Genomic DNA, 6,000 nt, shown 5'->3' on the forward strand with positions numbered 1-6,000 from the left:
AGAGGAGACGTCCTTGCCTTGTTCCAGAGCTTAATAAAAAAGTCATCAGTCTTTCACTATTAAGTATTATATGAGCTGTAGATGTCCTTTGTCAGGTTGAGGAAGTTCCCTTCTACTTCTATATCGCTGAGATTTTTATTCCGATTGGGTATCAGATTGGGTCAAATGCTTTTCCTACACCTATTGAAAAGATTATATGATTTTTGTCCTTTATTCTGTTAATGTGGTAAATTGTCATTGTTAGGTGCTATCAAGTCAGTTCCAACTCATAACAACCCTACAGACAACAGAACAAAACACTGCCCAGTCCTGTGCCATCCTCACAGTCATTGCTATGCTTGAGCCCATTGTTGTAGCCACTGCGTCAAAGCATCTCATTGAGGGTCTTCCTCTTTTTCACTGACACTTTCTTTGCAACAGGCATAATATGGATCTCTTCCAGTCGGTTGGCCAGGTAGATATCTTCCAAATTTCTTGGCATAGATGAGTGAGCACTTCCAGCACTGCATCCATTTATTGAAACAGCTCAATTGATATTCCGCCAATTCCTGGAATCTTGTTTTTCACCAATGCCTTCAGTGCAGCTTGGACTTCTACCTTCAATACCATTGGTTCTTGATCATACGCTATCTCCTGAAATGACTAAATGTCTACCAGTTCTTTTTGGTATAGTGACTCTGTGTCTTCCTTCCATCTTCTTTTGATGCTTCTGCGTCATTCAGTGTTTTGCCCGTAGAATACTACTGCAACTTGAGGCTTGAATTTTTCCTCCAATTTTTTCAGCTTGAGAAATGCCAAGCATGTTCTTCCCATTTGCTTTTCTAACTCCAGGTGTTTGCACATGCTATTATAATACTCTACTTTGTCTTCTCCAGTCGCTTTTTGAAATCTTCTGTTCAGCTCTTTTACTTCATCATTTCTTCTGTTCGCTTCAGCTACTTGACGTTCAAGAGCAAGTTTCAGAGTCTCTCCTGACATCCATTTTGATCTTTTCTTTCTTTCCTGTCTTTTTAATAACCTCTTGTTTTCTTTGTGTATGATATTCTTGGTTTTTTTTATTATTATTGTGCTTTAAGTGAAAGTTTACAATTCATGTTAGTTTCTCATATAAAAATTTATAAACACATTGTTATGTGACCCTAGTTGCTCTCCCTATAATGTGACAGCACACTCCTCCTTTCCACCCCAGATTTCCCATGTCCATTCAACCAGCTCGTGTCCCTTTTTGCCTTCTCATCTCGACTCCGGACAGGATCTGCCCATTTAGTCTCATGTATCTACTTGAGCATGTGATATTAATGATATTGTTCTATAATTTCCATATTCAATTGGATCACCTTTCTTGGGAATAGGCATAAATATGGATCTCCTTCCAGTCGGTTGGCCAGGAAGCTGTCTTCCATATTTCTTGGCATAGACGAGTGAGCACCTCCAGCGCTGCATCTGTTTGTTGAAACATCTCAATTGATATTCCATCAATTCCTGGAGCCTTGTTTTTCGCCAGTGCCTTCAGAGCAGCTTGGACTTCTTCCTTCAGTACCATCAGTTCCTGATCATATCCCACCTCTTGAAATGGTTGAACATCTACTAATTCTTTTTGGTATAATGACTCTGTGTATTCCTTCCATCTTCTTTTGGTGCTTCCTGCATTGTTTAATATTTTCCCCATAGAATCCTTCACTATTGCAACTCGGGGCTTGAATTTTTTCTTCAGTTCTTTCAGCTTGAGAAATGCTGAGCATGTTCTTCCCTTTTGGTTTTCCATCTCCAGCCCTTTGCACATGTCATTATAATACTTTACTGTGTCTTCTCGAGCTGCCTTTTGAAATATTCTGTTCAGTTCTTCTACTTCATCAATTCTCCCTTTTGCTTTAGCTGCTCGACGTTCGAGAGCAAGTTTCAGAGTCTCCTCTGACACCCATCTTGATCTTTTCTTTCTTTCCTGTCTTTTCAATGACCTCTTGCTTTCTTCATGGATGATGTCCTTGATGTCATTTCACAACTCGTCTGGTATTTGGTCACTAGTATTCAATGAGTCAAATCTATTCTTCAGATGGTCTCTAAATTCAGAGCAAAGATGTCTTCAGATGGTCTCTAAATCCAGAGCAAAGATGTCACCTTGAAGACTAAGGTGCGCCTGACCCAAGCCATGGTATTTTCAATTGGATCATATGCATGGGAAAGCTGGACAATGAATAAGGAAGACCGAAGAAGAATTGACGCCTTTGAATTGTGGTGTTGGCGAAGAATATCGACTATACCATGGACTGCCAAAAGAATGAACAAATCTGTCTTGGAAGAAGTACAACTGGATTGCTCCTTGGAAGAAAGGATGGAGAGACAGCATCTTACATACTTTGGACATGTTGTCAGGAGGGATCAGTCCCTGGAGAAAGACATCATGCTTGGCAGAGTACAGGGTCGGGGGAAAAGAGGAAGACCCTCAACGAGGTGGATTGACACAGTAGCTGCAAGAATGAGCTCAAGCAGAACAACGATTGCGAGGATGGCGCAGGAGCAGGCAGTGTTTCGTTCCGTTGTGCATAGGGTCGCTATGAGTCGGAACCGACTCGATGGCACCTAACAACAACAACAACAACATCTACTTGTGCTAAGAAGCACTCTCTTCACGAGTGTCATTTTATGTCTTATAGTCCAGTCTAATCTTTGTCTGAAGAGCTCGCTTCAGGAATGGTTTCAGTTCTGGGCTAACAGAGAGCCTGGGGGCCATGTCTTCCGGAGTCCCTCCAGTTTCGGTCAGACCATTAAGTCTGATCTTTTTTACTAGAACTTGAGTTCTGTGCCCCATTTCATGTATGATATTGTCGATGTCATTCCACAACTCATCTGGTCTTTGGTCATTAGTGTTTAATGCATCAAATACATTCTTGAGATGGTCTCTAAATTCAGGTGGGATATACTCAAGATCACACTTGGGCTTGTGTGGACTTGTTCTAAGTTTCTTCACCTTCAGTTTGAACTTGCATATGAGCAATTGATGGTCTGTCTGCAGTAGTAAATGTGGTAAATTACACATTAAAATTTGACTGATTTACAAATGTTAAACTAATCTTGCATCCCTAAAATAAATCCCACTTGATTGCCATATATTATCCTTCATATACATAGCTGGATTTTATTTGCTAATATTTGTCAAAGATTTCTGCATCTATGTCCCTGAAGGGTATGGATCTGCAGTTTTATTTTCTTGTAGTATCTTTGGTGTTGTTATTAGACTAATGCTGGCCTCATAAAATGAGTTGGGATGTGTTCCTTCTTGCTTGCTCTAGTTTCTGCAAGATTCTGAGTAAACTGGTATTATTCCTACCTTAAATGTTATAATTCACCATGATGTCATCAGGTCTGGGGTTTTCTTCGTGGGGAGATTTTTTTTAATTACTGTTATCAACTCAATTTCATGAATAGATACAGTGTTAAACATTCTGTTTGTTCTTGTGCCGGTTTTGATTACTCGTGTCTTTCAAGGAATTTGGCCATTTCATCTAAGTTGTTGAATCCATTGGCACTTGCTTATTCATGGCATTCTATTATTCTTTTAATGTCTGTAAGGTCTATAGTGATGTCCCTTCTTTTATTCCTGCTATTGGTAATTTGAGTTTTATCCTTTTCTTGAGCAGTCTGTTCTTGTTGTTAGGTGCTGTCGAGTAGGTTCCGACTTATAGCAACCCTATGGGCAACAGAATAAAACACCACCCAGTCCTGTGCCATCCTCACAGTTGTTGCTATGTTTGAGCCCACGGTTGCAGCCACTGTGTCAATCCATCACATCAAAGGTCTTCCTCTTTTGCACTGACCCTCTACCTTACCAAGCATGATGTCCTTCTCCAGGGATTGATCCCTCCTGATAACATGTCCAAAGTAGGTGAGATGAAGTCTAGCCGTTCTTGCTGCCAAGGAGCACTCTGGCTGTACCTCTTCCAAGACAGATTTGTTCATTCGGAACAAACTTCCTGTGCCATCTTCATGACTCTTGATATGCTTGAGACAATTGTTGCAGCCACTGTACATTTTGATTGTCTCCCAGCCTAGTAGGCTCGTTTTCCAGCACTCTATTGGATGATATTCTGTTGTGACCAATAGAATTCTCGTTGGCTGATTTTTGAAAGTAGATTGCCAGGCCTTTTTTCCTAGTCTGTCTTAGAGCTCCACTGAAACCTATCCACCATAGGGTGACCCTGCTGGTATTTGAAATACTGATGACATAGCTTCCAGCCTCACAGCAATGCACAGACAACCACAGTAGGACAAATTTACAGACAAAATTTGAAATTAGTACCTAATTATTATTACTAGGATCTGGGGCTCTGGAGCTGGACACACATGGGTTCTAATTTTACCTTCTTCATCACTAGCCAGGTGACAACAGCACAATGAATCACTTCTCAGTAAAATGGGACAATGATATCACCATCACAGAGAGTTCTTGTAAGAATTTAATAAGACGGTGCCTATAAAACACCTAGCACCAGGCCTGGCACACAGTAGGCGCTTCATAGAAGGTGACAACTCTCTTGTCAAGTTCCCATTTGCTGCTTTGGGGCTGCCAGAGGAGCAGCCACTTGCTTCCTGAGCTGAGCCTCCTGCTTAGCAAAACCATCCTGGTGGGCCAGTGAAACGGCTTGGCCCGCTTACCCCCCACACCCCCTCACCCGCCTGCTGGCCCCACCCCTCCGTGGGTCTTCCAGTAGCCAGCTCAGACAGAGCAGCCTCTGTCCACAGGCCCCCTGGCAGCTCTGTATCATCAAAGGTCAATGGGAGCCCTTTCCCAGCCGCCTGCAGGCAGGGCAGAGGCAGCCCTGCAGGGAAGGACAGGTCAGCCCAATGCCAAGGCCTGAAAAGAAAGGCGTGGGTGTTCGGCCCTTTCCTTCCGCCCCCCACATTCCTGGGGCAAGTGCCATGCCCCCAGGGAAGGCCGGGTGGGCAGGCTGGCACTGCCACCTGGTCCTGGCCTAGAGAACATGTCCCACAGCCTCAGCCTCCTGGGGGTGCTGGCCTGAAGGTTCTATCTCTTTGGGTCATGCCCAGACACGACCCAAAGTAGGCCAAGCACAAGTCTGGGTGACTTAAAGCAGGCCTCACAGGTGCACAGGACCCCTCAACCACAGCAAAGGGGCCAGCTCCTCCTGCAGACAGCAAGCGGTGACATCCTTACAGCAAATCTCCAATAGCCGTCAGGGTTGGGGGTCCACACTCTTCCCCCTGCCAGGGACCCTGTGGGTGGTTCCCTCACTTAGTGAGTGCCTGGGCAGGAGCCATCTCTTACCTTCCAAGACAAGCATCAGGAGCTTGCTCTGTCCCCAGAACCACAGGGGGGTAGGGGCTGGGAGCGCAGTGCTCTAACAGTGGGGTCATCTCCAGGACTCTGGGGGATGAGAGGAAAGAGGAGATGACCCCAAGTGGCCCAGACGTTTGAAACTACAGGCCACATGGCAGGCCAGCTCCCAGGGCTGCTTTACATTCCCTGAGGCTGACACTCTTACCAGGCTGGTGGGGAGGCCAGGAAGGGCAGGACAGGCTTGGCCTTAGTGGTACCATGTCCAGGCCCCTCTTCCACTACCACAGCTGCTCCTCTTCCTCCTGTGTGCTGGGCCATAGAGGTACAGGCCTGGCATAGCCACAGGGGTCAGAGCCTGCCCGCCTTTTCTAGGAGCTTCAGAAGTCGGAAACCCTGGTGGCGTAGTCGTTATGTGCTACAGCTGCTAACCAAAAGGTCGGCAGTTCGAATCTACCAGGTGCTCCTTGGCAACTCTATGGAGCAGTTCTATTCTGTCCTACAGGGTTGCTATGAGTCAGAATCAACTCGACGGCAGTGGGTTTGGTTTTTTGGTTTACCCAGAAGTCAGTCCAGGAGCCAAGAGGCTCCGGGTCCCAGATCACCATCCACGGACCAGCCCTTCTTCGCCCCTCACGCCACACTGGGGACCGACATGGCCAGCCTGTGCCCTTGCTCAGGTGGCCCCTGCACACAGGAGAGCACCT

This window comes from Loxodonta africana, chromosome 3 (assembly GCF_030014295.1).
Source record: "Loxodonta africana isolate mLoxAfr1 chromosome 3, mLoxAfr1.hap2, whole genome shotgun sequence".
In the NCBI taxonomy this organism is placed as follows: Eukaryota; Metazoa; Chordata; class Mammalia; order Proboscidea; family Elephantidae; genus Loxodonta; species Loxodonta africana.